This window comes from Suncus etruscus, chromosome 1 (assembly GCF_024139225.1).
Source record: "Suncus etruscus isolate mSunEtr1 chromosome 1, mSunEtr1.pri.cur, whole genome shotgun sequence".
Lineage (NCBI taxonomy): Eukaryota > Metazoa > Chordata > Mammalia > Eulipotyphla > Soricidae > Suncus > Suncus etruscus.
The window spans coordinates 37988371-38007458 of NC_064848.1; the positions used below are offsets into that span (position 1 = coordinate 37988371).

A 19088-nucleotide genomic window follows, 5' to 3' on the forward strand; every position below is an offset into this window, starting at 1 on the left:
GCAAATGCCTTTTTTGTTAGTTAGTTAGTTTGTTTGTTTGGGGGAATTTTTTGGGGGGGCACACCCGGTGACACTCAGGGATTACTCCTGGCTATGCACTCGGAAATTGCTCCTAGCTTGGGGGACCATATGGAATGCCAGGGGATCAAACTGCAGTCCATCTTAGGCTAAAGCGGGCAAGGCAAATGCCTTATCACTAGTGCCACTGTTTCGGCCCCTGCAAATGCTCTTAAAGACAGTATGGATGTTAAATAATGGATATTATTGAATACATGAATATGTGTAATAAATCATAAAATAAAAAATTCTTTGGTAAAATTTTATAGATTAACATATCATACATATATTAGATATATTATTTACTCCTTTAAGCCTCTCTTAAAGATCAGATAAATATTTAAGTTTACAAAACTGAATTAATTCTCTTGATTCTATTACCTAGGTTAGTGGTAATTTTGAGAAATAAATGTAATCAAGTGGAATGCTTGGAAGAATCATTCTAAATAATTTGCCCAAAGACCAAGATTTAGGGCAGGTTTATTGGCTTTATTTTTAATATTTGAGTGAAAATAAATTCCTTTTTAACAATAAATTATTTATTAAATTATTCGAATCACTATGAGATGCTTTGTTACAAAGTTGTTCATAATGGCTATTCAGCCATACAATATCCTGTACCTATCTATTCACTAGTACCAAGAATGTTTCCAGTTTCCAGCCTGCTCTCATACCTGACATTCCCCTGCCTACATCTGTTGCAGACATTTTATGTGTCCCCCACAGCCTCTATCTTTCTGTTTTCATTTTTTCTGGCCACTGGTTTTATTAAGATATTTAGATAGGGGACCTTTTAGAAAGTCTTTGACTCAGTTGGTTTCACTTTGGTATTATTTTCTTTTCTCATTTTATATTTTACAAAAATATACATTCATATATTTCAAGAGCTTTGAAGAATTTTAATACTTGAAAATCATAAAGTGTTCATTTGGAGAGAATATATAAGGTCCATATGTGCAGAGAAAATACAATCGCTAATGTTAAGATCTAATCTTGGAGAAATTAGAAACACAAAGATATGTCCGTATTTAAACTACTTTTTTTTTTTTTTTTGGTTTTTGGTTCACACCCAGCAGTGCTCAGGGGCTACTCCTGGCTCTAGGCTCAAAAATCGCTCCAGGCAGGCTCAGGGGACCATGTGGGATGCCGGGATTCAAAACACTGACCTTCTGCATGCAAGGCAAATACCTTACCACCATGCTATCTCTCAGGCCTCAATATTTAAGCTACATTTTAATGTTTTGTTTTGTGTATGTTTGTGTTGGTTTTGCATTTAAACACTTCCAGACTGCTGTTATTCTCAATAGGCACAGAAAAGTAGGCTGAAAATTTGGGGTCATCAATTTGTGGCATAGCTAGCTAAAAAGCAATAATAGATAAAAAGAGTTAGAAATTGAGTAAAGGTTCTTTGATGTCTTTTATTCCACATGTGTGTATGTATGGAACCTATACTATGATAGAAGTCAGCTGCTGAAAAAGAGGGGATGAGGTACAGACATGAGATTTATGGGTCACATAGTAACAGGACAAATACAAGCCCTGAATAGGTAGAGATGACAAATTAATGAACCTTATTGAATATTTTATGTGTTTGGTCAAAATCATATCTTCTTTCAACAAAAGTCAATATTTTAACAATAGACTACTCTGGATCTGCATTAATAAGACCTAAAATCAAGACTTTATATAAAAACATATCCTTCAGAATATGAATACTTAGAAACAAAAACTAAATTACATGCAAACATCAAGACACAGTAAAGAATTCTAAAATAGACAAACCGTACACATACATAAATAGATATAACAATGAGTATAACTAAATAGTATTATAGGTAATCAAGATAAGAATCAGGATAATCAGATACAAAGTTAAATTAAATTGGAATAAATACTGTATTTAATATAGCAATAAAATGGATTAGACTTATAAGCTTTTAAATTATAATTTAAAACATAATACTAGATCAACATATAATAGATTTCTAACATCTAAGTCAGCATGAGAATAAACTGAATGGATTCTCAAGCACTAGAAATTCTGAAGTGTGAACAGATAAATTTTGAAGTGGAATAAATAGCAGTTTGTCTATGATGATTAAAACTGCACAAGAAAGAGCCTATGAAGTTGAAGAAAAATCAATAAAAATATTACAATTGAATTTTAAAAATGAAAGTAAAAACTTACAATGAAGGCATCTGCCATGATTTTGGAAAATCTGTCTTATCTCTTAAAACTATGATTATTTTAACTTATGATATTAAGATAGTTAAATTACCTACTATATATTAAATATTAAATAATCTAGAGTACTCAGTTTAATATAGAAATATAACCCAAAAATTACTAAAATTTTTCATACTTTGGGAGGTGTTCTGTCTTCCACAAAACATGGAGAAATTTGGGCTGAAAAGAGCAAAACAAGTAGGATGTTTGCCTTGCACACAGCTGACCTGGGTTCAATCCCTAGCATCCAAGATGGTTCTCCTGGCCTTTCAGGAGTAATTTCTGAGGGCAGATCAAAGAGTAACACATGAGATCTGCCAGGTGTGGCCCTCAAACAAAAACAAACAAAATTCCCACAGGCATTCTACTTCTCTCACTCTTGACTGGAGATGTGGGGGTTGTGGTGGGGTGGGGAGTGTTCTTTTTATGACTGAAATCCAACTACATATTTGTAATCATGGTGCTTATAGGTATAAAAAACTAAAAACAGCACAAAAAATCATGGGGGAATAAAAATATATAACTTATTAATGAAATCTAGCCTAATACTACTCCTAGTATCTTTTCCTTGAGAACTTCTGGTGAATTGTAAATTTAAGCATCTGCCTTATTTGATATGGGTAACTAAAACCTGTGGTATTTATAGAATAGGGAGATGTGGCTATAATTGCAGTTGTTGTTGGCTTAAAACTCTAATCCAGGCATCTAAGCTCTGAAAAACAGAAACACCAGCAAACTACTTAATTCGAAGATAAACACTTACATGGCTTATAAGACAGAAATTTTTTGTTTGACCAAAGGCCCAATGATTTTAATAAACATGGGATAACTATAGGTGCCTCTTTTCTCACTGATGTTGTTGAATAGAATCATCAACCATTAGCACCTCAGAGAAAAATAACCAAGCATATAGCTTATCCCCTAGAAAGGAAATTCTAATGAAGGTTGGAAGTATAATAAAAATCAATAAATTTGAAACATATAAAATTATAAAAGGATTTGGATTTATAGTTCAGCAAGTAGGGTACTTGTTTTTCAGGTGGCTGACCCAGTTTCAATCCCCTGCATCCCATATGTGGTCTCCAGGCAGGGCTATGTGTAATTTCTGATCATTGTCAGATGTGGCCTAAAAAAAGTAATTACAAATTATAGAAACAAGAAATAAAACAAAAGCATATTTAGAACGCAGAATTTTTCTCTTGTAAAAATCAATAATAATATGCCTTAAACTTATGAGTAAAGAAAATAACGACCCGGGGTGACGACGGGTCCTCACTTGCGGATGTGAGAGGAAAATTAAAAATTTGACCGGGTAAAAGGTCGCCCGCCGGGTGACCCGCCTACTTTGCAGGATGCCCAAGGGGCGCGATCTGCCTGAACCCCCTGTAGCTTCAGCCGGAAGAGTAGATGGTGATGATGGTGATGGTGGGCCCCAGAGACTTGGGGCGAGACCATGTCGCTTTTGGGGTGAAAGGAACCATCTGGGTTGTTGATCGCACCTATTTTTTATTTTGCAATTTTTTTTTATCAAGTGGAGCCCCGACGACTTAAGCTTTATTGGGCTCGAAGAAAATTTTTTTTATTTTTAAAAATTAAGAAAAAATAAAAAAAATCAATAATAATAAAATTTTATCTGAGGAAATAAGAAAGCTTGGAGAAGTAGTTTAATAATAGATTTCTACTAACAAGGTAAAAGAAAATAAAATATAATGTTTGTACAAAAAATATTAAAAATATTAAAAACTCACAGAAATAAGAGAAATGTAAACAAAATATAATGCAAATGGCACAACCATACATAACACAAATGAAGGGGTTTGATATTTTGAGAGATTCATAGATCCATTAAATTGAATTTTGGCAATGTAAGCATGAAGTTGCATTTTTTGGTTCCATCACATGGTCTGAGCATGACCTTGAAAAAATTTTTTTTTTTTTGGTTTTTGGGCCACACCTGGTGACACTCAGAAGTTACTACTGGCTATGTACTACAAAATCGATCCTGACTTGGGGGGTCCATATAGAACACGGGGGAGATCGAACTGCTGTCAGTCCTAGGCTAGAGCATGCAAAGCAGATGCCTTACTGCTTGCACCACCACTTCAGCCCCGTGACCTTGGGATTTTCAATGTTTAATACTGAAAGTTATGTTATTGGGAATTTCTAGCCTCACTATTGCCACTTATGTGTGCATCACTCCAAGGAATGTGACTATAGTAAGCTTCTTAAAAAAGTGTTTAAGATATCAATTTCATGTTAATAAATATATATAATTTCAATGGTACTAAAAGTGTTATAGGTGAGACAAATTGTTTTAAAAAGCATTATTGTATATTTGTGGGGGGGGTCACACCAGGAATCTCTCAGGGGTCCCCCCTGGCTCTACTCTCAGAAATCGCTCCTGGCAGGCTCCGGGGACCATATAAAATGCCGGGATTTGAACTACCAACCTTTTGCATGCAAGGCAAACGCCTTACCTCCATGCTATCTCTCCGGCTCCAATTGTATATATTTTTTCATTCTTTTTTTTTTTTTTTTTTTTGGTTTTTGGGTCACACTGGTGATGCTCAGGGATTATTCCTGGCTATGCACTCAGAAATCACTCCTGGCTTAGGGAGCCATAACGGATGCTGGGGGATCGAACCACAGTCTGTCCTAGGCTAGCATGGGCAAGGCAGATGCCTTATTTCCTGCGCCACTGCTCCAGCCCCATTATTGTGCATTTCAATCTATTTTGTTTCCATTGCTTAAATATATAATTGATAATCCAAATAAAATTTTGAGAATAACTATGTTAATACCTATGTAGTGAGTGATTACAATAGGAATTTTGTCAAAATATATTTAAAAATCTAATATATATGCTAAATACTGACTTTAACCATATCATTTATTTAAAGAATATTCTTACTTTTTATATCTATTTTCATCCAAATCATATATAAAATTATATAGAGAAGGGCATTCTCAAAATTTAATGAACCACTCTTCTTGTAGTCTTTTATTGATTTTAGTATATAAGTTGAAGTCAATTTTCCATTTAAAAAGAAATTGAAATAAACAATAATTCTACATATAATGTATTGCATATTGCTGCCGACTGTTTTATCCTGATGAGATAAAAAGTTCCTAGGCATAACCTTAGTGAGTTCATTTTCCCACTGAGAGTCAAGCGGGAGCACGAAGAGGCGAATATGGAATAATGAATTATGAAATATGAAATAAATGAGACCACACAGAATTACATGGTGAAAACAAGAGGTGAGGCCAGAGAGAGATAGTTACAGCCACGTTTTAGAATTATGGTCAAACAATCCACGCAAAGGGTCAACTGATTTGACTGCTCTAAGCGGGCCTTTTTGGCAAATAATTCTTTTTCAGGAGTGCAACACTTTTCTGATGTGTGCCCTTCCTGAGTGGGGTGTAACAGCATATAAATTTTTGTACAGTACTAATAATTTTTATTTTTCACATTTTTGCAATTAGCATCAGACTCAGCTGGAAGTTTTATGTCTATGGTATCAACTGGAGGCCAGTGGGAGAAGCTGCTCAGACAAAAGTTAGAAGGTCTATTCTAAAAATGGTGAGCTCATATGGTTGATGAGTTGGCACTGGCTATCACTTCAGAAATCTAGTTGGAAGTCTAAATTCCCCCTTTCCTGTTATTTGTAATTATTATATTTAATAACTGTATTCAAGACTTATTCTTGGCTCTATGTTCAATCTAGTATGCGGCACTGAAGTTAAAATCAGGGTAGGTCACACAAAACAACTGCCTTACCCCTGTACTATCTCTTCAGTGTCATAATTATTAATTTATGTTGTAAAGAGTACATTTGCTAATATGTATTTATTTTACTGACATGCTGATTAGCAAGAACTTTTATTTAGTTTATAGTGCGTCAAAAACTTTTCACATGTGCTATAGTCAATTATCTCTTTTTCCTCAAAGAACACCTGAGGAAAATTAAATAAAGAGTTATTAAATCAAAATGAAAGTACCATGGCTATTACAATCCAATAGCAGCTACTACAAAAGAGTACCCATTTAAGTTTCAGAACAAAAGCAAAGATTATTGACTAGTTATGTAACTCTGAAAGAAAGAAACCCCATCAGTAATGAATAGCACTGGCAATTCTTCATTGGTTTAAATAAATGATATTTTGCTGCATTTAGTTACCAGATAAAAATTATAACAGGAGATAGAAGGATTAAGAACTTGCCTTGTATATGACTAACCCAGTTTCATCCATATCACTGCAATTTCTTCCCCCAAATTTAACAAGAGTAATGCCTGAGTACAGCCAGTCATGATCCCAAACAAAACAAAAATAATAACAACTTCCTAGATTTGTAGATATCTTGACATTTTCAATCTTGTCAGCTTTTCTCGCCTATTAGAGAGGTCAAAACAAATCAAACAGGTACTGAACTCCTGTCTGGGTTTCTTTTTCTTAGTGCTATAAAGAAAAGTCTATCTAATTTTAAATGACCTGGGGTTTAGTCATATTAGGATACATTGTGATTTAACACATCTGTATTTTTGTGAACCTGGAGTCAAACAAGATGTTTTGCATGGGGTTCTACTTCATTTTTCCTATTGCTATGAACTGAATTGAGAATGAAGCAGGAGGATTTGGGTACTTGATCATAAACATATGAAGGAACTGCAGCTTCAGGGTAGCTTGAGTAGCATAAATTAGAAAAATAGAGCCAAGAAAGTATCAGGAGATGAATCTGTTTGGCATCATCCAAAAGAAATTTTTTAGAGCTTTAAATGCTTGGTTTTACTCATTCACACTTTAGGAGCCTGAGGGATAAAACAGAGAATAGGGCATTTGCCTTGTATGTGGCTGACCTGAATTTGATCACTGGCAATGTTAGGAGTGATACCTGAGAGCAGCCAAGTGTGGCCTTATCCACACTCCCCAAAAAACTACAATTTTCTTGATAAAAACATGTACATTCGGTTCTTTTGTTTTTCTTTTTAGCTTTGGGGCTATACCCAGTTCTCAGGTTTTAATTTTAGATCTGTGGCTTGGGATCATTCCTCATGGTTTATGGAACCTCATGGTTTATAGAACACACAACTCCAGAACAAGAATGAATATATTAATAATAATCAAACTTTCTCTCGAAAGTCTATTCAAAATTTTTCATATGAATTCTAAGTACATATATATTTAGGTATTATAATCTACTTTATAATTATTAAATAACTTCTCTGTGCTCTAAACTACACTTAATTTGTTCTTATAAAATCATTTAATTTGATTTTGTTAGTACTATTATAAGTATATTATACATTATAAGTTCATTAATTTTTACCTATTTTCAATAACTTAACAATTACTACTTTATATGAAGAGTGTTATTAAATTTATTACAATAATAGATGTTGCTGGACATACCTTTGCCACCTTTATTTTAGTTTTCAATCATTATTCTCATTATTTTGTTTAATTATGATTCAAATAATTTTCTACATTGGTATTTAACTATGAAAATTTGTTTACATAAATTTATACATAAAATTTATATATACATAACTTATTTTTATGTGATGGTATATGATTTAACTTTTTGAGTAAGTACTATAGCACATGCTTCTATATTTCCTTTCACTCTCAGTTATAGTTTTTAACTTATATATTATTTTATTTCAGTATTGTGGTTATAGAATTGTTTATTGTTGGGATTCATTCATAGATTGTGCACCACCCTTCACCACTGTACCCCTCCCACCACCGTTGTCTTCCTTTTCTCTCCTACCCCCGTTTGCCACTAAATAAGTAAATTAAATTACATTTTTATTATTTATTATATACAGAATACTTGGTGAAAGCACATAAAATGAAAATCATTCATTTGTGCTTGTCTTTATAATAAATTTTTGCCAAGATTTCAGTTCTTGTACAAAGTCAAATTTCATCTTATATTATCTTCTACCTAAATTACTTGATCTTAATTTTTTATTTTGTGTAAATTATTTTTAAAGAATTGTATGATTTACCTATGGTGCTTAGGAATCTCAGGCCAATTCCCCAAATATTTGGCCATCTTAGGCATGGTCAAGTCCATGATGTGCTACTGCTCAGGGTTTTCAGTGTGTATAAATCATCTGTACCATACCTGGTGACTTCAGGTAGGGGAATAAACTCAGGGTTATGTGTAAAGGTTTAAATTCTACCTACTTAAGCTAATTTCTGGCCCAATAGTAATTTCAAGTTGGCTTTTTTTGTTGATTTGCTTATGGAGTTTGAAAAGAGTTTAGTTTAAATAATGGATTGTTTTTAAAAATTATAGACCACCAAATACATATGGCAGTTTCAAGTGGCAATGAAAGATCAAGCTCATGTGTCCTATAAATACAAGAAATATGTATTAATACTTTAGATATTGTTTTATCTTTTAAAATGTGTTGCAAGATTTTTCATTGACATATTACTCATGTCAATATTTGCAGTGACATTGGGGAGGTATCTAAAGTCTTTTTTTTTTTTTCTTTCTGGGCCACACCTGATGACGGTCAGGGATTAGTTATGAGCTCAGAAATTGCTCCTGGCTTAGGGGACCATAGCGGAAGCCAGGGAATGAACTGCAGTCTGTCCTAGGTTAGAATGTGCACGACAAGCACCCTACTGCTTGCATCACCATCTAAAGTCACTTTTATTATTTAATCAATTCTGGTTTGTAATGTTTCTTTTAATTTGGGGCTGCTTTTAAGATCTTTCTCTTTAATCATTTAAGCAATTTTATCATGAAGTGATTGGTATATATCCTCTTGTCTTGATTGTGTTTATTAGTTTAATTGATGATGAAGTTATCTTCCTTGTCCTTGTCCCCAATTGTATATCTTTATAGAATAAAACAAACATAGATACAGACGGATATTTCTTTACTGAATTTATTTATACACTTTCCTTGTACTTGGCAAGCTTTGTCTACTTAAAAAATCAAGTTAAAATTTCTCATGTTTTGGAGAAACAAGGCAAGTACAGCAAGTTTACACTTGCTTTATATATAGACAGCCCAGGTAGAATACCTCATCTCACATATTACTCCAGAAACTACCAAGAGTAATACTTGAGTCAAGAGTCAGGAGTAACCCCTGAGCATCATCTGGTTTGGCCCCAAAGTAAAGAAACCAAAATAAAAAATTCTAATTTTTTATGCTGTAAAAAAATTGGAAAGTTAAGTTAAAAGTTTAGTGTTTTTTCTCCAAATGCACTTGTGTTATTCCCATGAGGCATTAAAATATCTTTTGTTTGTTTGTTTGGGGGCCACACCCTCTGGAGCTCATGGATAGTCCTGGATCTGCTCTCAGAAATCACTCCTGGCAGGATCCAGTGACCATATGGGATGCCAGGGATCAAACCTAGTCAGTCCCAGGTCAGGCACGTGCAAGGCAAATGCCCTACCACTGTGCTATCTCTATGGCCCCACATTAAAATATCTTTATGTAAATTATTTTCATATAATCGTTTTATTTTCATTCTATGTTTAAAATTTGAGGTTACTAATTTACATTACAGTGTATATTTAAAATGTGTACATTAGGTGCTGAAGAGACAGTACAGCAGGTAAGCCCTTGGCCATGCATGTGACAGACCCAGACTCTATCACTGTCACTTCACTTGATCCCCTGAACACTCCTAGAATTATTTTTTATAGAGCCTGAATTAAGCCATGCATATCACCAATTGGGGCCTCAAAACATAAAAAAAACATGTGCTACCAAATGTCTTTTATTTAGAAATAACCAAAATTTTGGTAATGCATTTATAATTTCTCAATAAAATATGCACTTGAATAATTTCTGTTGATTGTTTTCACTGTTTAGGGTTATTAGTTTGATAACTCTTAAGGACATTAAACATACATAATAACGTGCACACAGCATACATTACAAAAAGCAAAAATAAGAGCATTACAATGTTAAGTATATATAACCTGAAACAATACCTTATTTTCTTTGTTTTCACTTAATAAACCAACAAATATGAACTTGTGCATTTTTTAAAAGTAGACACTTTTTTCTATCTAGGGAAGAAATATATTTTTAATAGAACTAGAAATACTTCCAACATTATGTTGGGATGTTTGAGACAAACAAGAAATGCGTATAATTAGTGTAGATTTCTAAAATAGTTCATATATACTAGGACTCAGTGAATTTTATAGCAATCTCAACTTAGAAATTTAGTATAGACTTTATAAATCAAATCAACAAAGCTTTGCCTCAACTCAAATATCTAAGTGCCTGTTTTAAAAGTATCTGTTTTCAGCTCCGATGACTAAAAATAGCTTTGCCTTATCAAGTAACATAGTTGAGAATATTAAATCTATAATATTCCTTAGACCATTTACATAGATTAAAATGCACTAAATATTAGATATGTGGTATATTTGTTTTATTACAGGATGCTATTTCTTACTTAAGAAAACTAGTGTGTAATCTTTTTTTTATTTTTATTTTTGTTTTTTGGGGGCCACAATAGGCAGTGCTTAGGATTTACTTCTGGATCTGTGTTCATAAATTACTCCTGGCAGATCAGGGGACTATATGAGATGTCTGGAATTGAACCCGGGTCCATCCTCGTTCAGTTGCATGAAACGCAAACAGCCTACCACTGTGCCATCTCTCTTGCCCAGTGCATAATCTTTTTTATTTTTCCCAGAAAACTAGAACTATTCCCATTTTGTATTCAATAAGAATTAAAAAATGTTTATACTTTATATAAATGTCCAGGTTACTATATTTTAGATAATATGTTTGTGTACTGTTAGTCAATCACTTATTTTGATCAATAAATAGTCAACATAATTTTCTAACATATGAACTGATTAAGATTAGAAATCTTTGTTTAAATTGATTCAAGACATATAATAATGACCTATTACAGTAAAATGTGTTCTAAATTAGATTTCTATGTCACACACAAATGTTCTTACATACTCACAATCCTTGAATAAAAAGCAAACTCTTGAAATAAAAGAAGTTAGAAATGTATATATAAATAGAACAGAGTATACAAACAAACAAAAGCTACCTGTAGGGCTCTAATGCGATTAAATCACAGTCTTAGGGAATGTTTGCCAATTTAGAACTTACTCAATCACCTCTCTCTAAGGTGTAAGTTTATTTCCCTTGTTCTATATAAACAATAAGAATTGTATTGTTTTTATATAATATAGTCAAGAAAGAACATATAATATTTGTATTGTTGGACAACTTAAAGAAATAGTTGTAGCTTACTTGTATCTTGCAATCTAGTGGAAAAAAGAAATAGTTCATCATTTAAATGAATGTAAATAATATTTTAAAGAAAATAAGGACTACAAGTTGATTCAGGATATATTTTCTGGACATTTTCTAGGCAACTATTTAAATACTTGCTATGATTCATGTATTAGGTATATCTTAAATGATTAATACATTGACAACTTACTAATAAAATAATAAATTCCAGTATGATGTATAAATATTTATTAAATACATTAGCTATACGGGGGGTAAAGGAGGGAGATATGGGATGCATGCTGGGAACAGGGGTGGAGGACAAAACCGGTGGTTGGAATGCCCCTCATTCATTGTCACTATATGCCTTAAATATTACTGTGAGAGATTTGTAATTTACTTTGAACAAAATAAACCTTTTAAAAAAAGTGAATGTAAGGATCACTGAGTCAATTTTTTTCCCCACAATATGTAAGTAAACTTAAAGTGTCAATTCTGTGAAGAAATAAATTTATTTAGTTATGGAGCTAGGGATGTAGATTGGCTTTATTGACTATTGGTATGTATATTTTTATGTGCTGTATATATTTTGAATTACTTTACTGGAATCAATTAATTTAGTTGTTTAGAATGTTGTATTAATGAAGTCATAAGATCAATACTGTTTTATTCAGTTAGGTTTGCTTAGGGAGAATAAAGGACTAGCCACTTAGTATATACTTATCCAGAAAATGTTTTTACATGCTAGAACTGACTGATAAAAATAGAAGAATGTTCAGGCATTTATAATATTTAATACAAGACTGTAAGAATATACTTAATACTGCATCAGCATTATAAAAGAGCACTAAAATATTTTCTTCCTAGAATTTTAGAAGAGAGTGAGCCCCTTAATTTTGCCAGTGCATATGAACAAGTTTCTTCTGAAGCAAAAGTTAAAAGCTATTATTTTAATTAGGAATTTCCTACCTACAGTTAGAAAAAATTTTTCAGGGATAGTGATACAGGGAAGTGAAATAAATCATGCCCTCATTAGATCATCATTTAAACATTTATGCTAGAAATTTAATATTCATCCTGGCTATAGAAATACTTTCACATATAGTCAGCTTTTTATTCATATTCCTTTTTTCCTTTTATTTAAACATAGAGATTACAATGTTGTTCATAGTTGGGTTTCAGGCTTATTATATTCAATATCCCCACCAATGAACCCACCACCATTTTTTCCAGTTTTCCTCCTTTGTTCACTCTACCCTTATCTGTATCTGGGGCAGGCTTTAAACTCTTCTATGTCTTTATTTCTCTCTCTAACTCTCCTTTGATTCACGCATACTTTTATTTAATTTTAGACATTCTGGTTTGCACTATTGTTAATGAAAGGGTACCATGCATAACACCTTATCTCTGTTTAGCATCTGCTTATTGTCTAGATTTATCAGGTCTAATTATTATCATATTATTATTATTGACACTATTAATGTCATAATCATTGATATATCATTGTCATTATCATTATTCATTCTCTATCCCAATAGTCTATTTTTCTTCATTTGTAAAGTGAATACCTACACATATAAATATATTATAGGCTAACAAATATCTAGGAAATTTCTCTCTACATTCATTTTTATTTTGCTCCCTTGTATATTTGTCATTTGTTTGTTCACTTGAGTAGTTTTTTCTTTTATTTTTTGCATTGAGTTGAACCAGGAGTTGCTCAGGGTTTACTCCTGGCCTTGTATTCAAGGCTTTACTCTTGGTGTTATATATCCAATATGATGGATAAATGTATATGATGGATATAATGTATAATAATGCTATTACACACTGACATACAAATCTTCTTTAGGGACCACAAAGATTGTTCAGTAGTTAAGGTACTTGCTTTGCTTTCAATTGACCCAGATTTAATTCTAAGCATTGCATATATATACAAAAGCAATGGCAGGTATGATCCCTGAACACAGAGTCAGGAGTATAATCTGGACACATATGGGTATGTCCCCACCCAAAAAATTTAAAAACAATGATCTTTGTTCTGTTTGTTTATTCATTTCTCTCTTCCCAGTGATCACTAGCAAACACTTATTCTTTACTATGACATTGTTAGGATTCTTCCAGAATATCATAATTGAAATAAAACTGTATACATATCTTTCATGGTGTTTCTTTCATTTATGATGAATTTGTTTTTTTTCTTCATAATCTGAATTACTTGATTTTCTGAGACTTAATTGTGAAAATAATTTTTAATATTAATATTTTCTCTTTACCTGTATATTGAAAAGCCATGGGTTTTTGCATATTCTATATTATAAACTTTACCATACAAATTTATTTTACAAGCTATTTTTCCAGATTATTTAAAAATTTCTAAATATAGTATCTTGTCTTCTGCAAACAGTGAAAACCTAGCTTTTCTATAAAGATATCTTTTTATTGCCTAATTATTATGGCAAGTTGTTGTGTATGTAAATATTTGGGGGGATTACTATGTTGCTCACCCTAATCTGATTAGGTGATTGTGCCCTACCCTAGGGTGTGACCTGGCATTCTGCCCCCACCCTAGGGTAGGACCTGATTCTGCTTCCACCATTGGTTGGTATCTGATCCCACCATGGGGTGGGACCTGACTCTGGAGTATAAGAACAAGGGTCTGTGGAAGGCAGGGGGCTTTTGCTGGCTGGAACTGAATCTGAGTCTTTGGACTTCAGTTTTGTCCATCCGAATAAAGCAAATATTTCCACGAGCCTGATTGTCTGCGAGCTGTTTACCTGCCGTTTCACCTCAGAACCGTGGGCTAGACAGGGTGGCAGACGCGTGCTCCGAGCTGGAAGAAAAGGGCCTCATTCTCCATCCCACCATCAGTCAACCTCTTCAGGGGCTGACCTGCTACAGCAAGTAATCTAGCATTATATAAAATAGAAGTGTTGAGAGGGGCAAGATTATCTTATGCCAGACCTTAGACCAAAGGTTATAGTTTTCCCTCTCTCAGAATAACTTTTGCTATCTGCTTGTGGTAAATGGCTTTGGTTACATTGAAGGACAGTTCCTTTAATTTGAATCTTGTTGAGACTTTTTATTATGATATGTACTGTCAAATGCTTTCTCTGCATCTATTTATATGATCATATGGTTTTTATATTTTGTTGTTGATATTAGGTTTTTTTTTTTGACTTGCATATGTTAAACCATCCTTGTATCTCTGCAATGAATCCTGTTTTACTATGGTTTAAAAATTTTCATGAGAAGGCTAGAGAGATAGTATGGGGTAGAGCCTTTGCCTTGCATGCAGGATGGTGGTTCTAATCCTCGCATCCCATATGGTCCACCCAAGCCAGAAGCAATTTCTGAGCTCATAGCCATGAGTAACCCCTGAGTATCAAATGGGTATGTCTCAAAACAACAACAACAGCAACAACAACAACAAGAATGAGACCTTGCAAATGGCTGTACTAGTTAGTCTTTATATGTGCAATAAAAAAAATTTCTTATGATTACATATACTTGTCAATGTTTAGTATTGTTTTTATACTGTTTTTGTGATGGTTGTTGTACAGAAAGGTACATTGTTGTCACAGTCCAATTGGTCTTAACACAAAGAAATCTTCTGGGGTCTCTTGAAATGTGTGTACAGGGGTCTTCTGGTGGATAACAGAGGCCAAGGAGTCAAGTTGGGTTCAAGCACTGTTTCGTTTAGTCAAAGCACAAGGTGGAATACTTATATTCAATTTTTGATAGATCATAAAGATAATTTACCAAAAAAGGCATAGGTTTAAATTGTTCAAGGCATAATTCTGACTCAGGATGTTTCCACTTTTGGAGCTGCTTCTTGCTGTCAGTAGTTTCACAGTAGCAAGGCCAGCTGAGAATTGCTTTTGTTTTATGCATCCTGAACTGGGGCCGGAAATGTTAACTGTTACTATGACTATACTTAGGCAAAGAGTAAAGTTAGGTTTGAGGGTGACTAATTATTCTGTACGACCAAATAAACATACTTGAGTCTAAGCAAATGTTCCTCATAGGATGTGTTTATATGTCTAAGTAATTTTTAAAATGTCAGCTAAATTGTGTCTCAAAATATATTTATGCTCCATCCCTTTATTTCCCAAAAGCTTCTTGGACAGGCAACCAAGGTTCTTTCAGGTCCCTAATGCCTGTCAGTACAGGTTATTTTTTCAAGCATCTTTTCTTACAGGTGCTGCTTTTTTCAAACGTCCTCTCTGCGAGTACAGACTGCTTTGAAAAAGTTGCTGTAATAACAGACAGCTTTTAAAAAACCCTCTCTTTGTCAATTAGGGCTTTATAAACTGGGTGCCTTCCTAGGCCTCAGGATTTGTTAACAGGGGAAATGTAGCACATTGTGACCTAAATTGCACTTTCATGGTAATATGTAGAAGTATGCAAAATTATTTTTCATCTTCCACTTTTCAAAAAAAATATGCAGCACCCACTGGATATCTCGCACTGATAATCAGAAAATATTAAAGAACTGCACAAAGACCTTTTCTGTCTATCCATAACTCCAGTGCCATACTACCCACTTTGGTAAACAGTGGTGAATATAGGGCCTTTATTATGAGGTTTTGTCTTACATTTACTTAAGTTTTTTTTTATTCTTAAGTTTTATACATGCTGCATTTTTGACATTGCAGATTTTCAAGTGCATGATCAATTAAATGAAATTCGTGTGAAGTTTTATACTTTTCTAAATATATGAATGTAGAAATCCCATAAAAATCTATATCAATACAAATTTGTCAGTGTAATTATGATCATTATCATAAAGCATTATTTATAAATAAGAATTTATATTATTATTAATTTTGTATTTATATTTAATAATTTTATATTAATCATTTTTATTTTGCCAAAGTGGATTATAAATCACTCATAGTAGTATTTCAGGTACATAGTGACATTGAATCAAAGGCATTCCCACCATCAATGTCCTCCCTTCACCACTGTTCCCAGCATACATCCCATATCGCCCCTCCTATCCCCCCTGGGCTGCTAGTATAAGTGGCCCCTTCTGTGTCTAGCCTGTTGTGGTTTGGGTATCAATTCTGTTGTCATTGGTTTTGGATTTAGTGTTCAAGTCTGAACATTTTTTATTTCTACTCAATTTTAGATGACTTTTTGGTATTGGTGTCCTCCATTATTTCCCCCTCAATTTGTGAGGCAGAACAAGATGGTTCAAGTTATGTGTTTCTGTTTGAAGGTAAGAAAAAAAAAAGGAAAAGAAAAAAGGAGGGGACAAAATACAAACAAGCAAAAAACGGGAGAAGTCCTTCTAGAGACTATATATCTCAGTTTAAGAAGAGAAAAGGAAAAGAAAGGAAAACAAAAATAATCAAGAAAAATCAAACCCAAAACAAAACAAAACAAAAACAAACAAACAAAAAACTTGAAGAGCACCATAGCAATACTGACAACAACAGAACACTCACCATGGTCCTGAAATAAAGACGGATCAAAGCACAGGGAAAAAAAGAAAAAATAGGCAAAGAAAAGAGAAAGAAAAAAAAACGATTAATCCCTTCAAGGCGTGCCTCAGCTGAGGTGTGTCTTTGCTGCTGGAGTTGTGGATAAGAGACTTTTTAGCTTGGCAGACATTTGGGGGCTTCCCCGGGCTTGCATCAACCTGGGAACTTTGATCTTCTCTGTCATTCATCCCCTGACGACTTGCCTCGGCTGAGGTGAGTGTTTGGGGGCCAGAGCTGCGGATAAGGCTGGCTGCTGGGCCCCCTAGGCTCGGCAGACATTTTGGGACCTCCCCCAGCCTGCATCAACCTGGGAACTTTGATCTTCTCCAGCATTAATCCCTTCAAGGTGTGCCTCAGCTGAGGCACTCCACCTAGTCAATGAGTACCACCACAACACGTAGAAAAACCCACAGTGTAAGTGCGACAATGGGGAGACTATGCAGACCAACTTCAACCATAGAGAATGAAGATGGAAACTCTGATGACCCAACAATGGCCAACTACCTAAGCAGTCTTTCAGAAATGGAGCTTAGAGAAGAAATATGGAGGTTGCTAACAGAAATCAAAGAACGCATAAATCAGAACACTAATAAAAATCAAGAGAATATGAAGATAGAAATCAGAAAACTCCAAACTGAAATATCAGGTCAGATAATAGGTCTGAAAAACTCAGTAGACGAATTGAAGAACACAATGGATGAGCTTTCCAACAGGTTAAAAGCAGCTGAGGATAGAATTAGTGCGTTAGAAGATGAGATGCATAACAACATTACACAGCAGAAGAGACTGGAAAAAAGCCTTAAATCAAAGGATCAGACAATGGAAAATTTACTCAAAGAATATGAGCAGATGAAAATAGAAGTCTTTGATAAGCTCAACAGAAACAACTTTAGAATCATTGGAGTCCCAAAGACCCAAGAAGAAAATCTTCAGGAAGAATCAATGGTCAAGAACATTATCACAGAGAAACTACCAGAGCTAAAGAAAACATGTAACCAAATCCTGCATGCCCGAAGAGTACCAGCTAAAAAAGACCCCAGGAGAAACACCCCACGACACATCCTAGTCACCATGATGAAACCCACAGATAGAGATAGAATACTGCAAGCAGCAAGATCTAAAAGGAAATTACATTCGAGGGAGCATCCTTGAAATTTACAGCAGACCTGTCAATAGAAACACTCAAGACCAGAAGGCAGTGGTGGGATATAGTGGCAAAACTCAATGAAATAAATGCTTGGCCAAGAATACTGCACCCAGCAAAACTCACTTTCAGGTTTGAAGGATGTATACACGGCTTCACAGATAAACAACTCAAAAACTTTGCAGACTCAAAACCAGCCTTAAAAGAAAAACTGAAAGATCTACTCTAAAAACAAGACAGAACAAAAAACACACCAAACTTCTACACAAAGATGGCAATAAATCCCATGACAATTATTTCTCTCAATGTCAATGGACTAAATGCACCAGTTAAGAGGCACAGAGTGGCGAAATGGATCAAAAAACTGAAGCCAACCATCTGCTCTCTACAAGAAACACACGTGAATAGCCGGAATAAACATAGACTCAAAATCAAAGGCTGGAGGAAAATTATTCAAGCAAACAACACCCTTAAAAAAGCGGGGTTTGCCATACTAATATCAGATGACACAAACTTTATACTCAGAAAAGTTGTAAGGGACAAAGATGGATATTATGTACTAATCAAAGGATTTGTACAGCAAGAAGAAATCACTCTCCTAAACATATACGCACCCAATGAGGGACCAGCAAAGTATTTAATACAACTGTTGACAAATCTGAAGAAGGATATCAATAATAACACAATAATTGTGGGAGACCTCAACACAGGCTTGTCAACACTTGATAGGTCAACCAAATGGAAAGCCAAAAAAATATACTAGACCTGAAAAGAGATATGGAAGAAAGAGGCCTAGTAGATATATATAGGGCACTCCATCCTCAGAAACCTGGATACACATTCTTTTCCAATGTACATGGATCATTCTCCAGGATAGATCACATGCTGGCACATAAAACATACCTCCATAAAATAAAAAAGATAGACAT

The 19088-nt window shown here is 34.1% G+C and overlaps 1 pseudogene; it reads left to right on the top strand.

The window, feature by feature from the left end:
• Positions 1-3503: 3503 nt before the first annotated feature.
• LOC125994982 (uncharacterized) lies at positions 3504-3661 on the top strand (annotated as a pseudogene).
• Positions 3662-19088: the final 15427 nt, after the last annotated feature.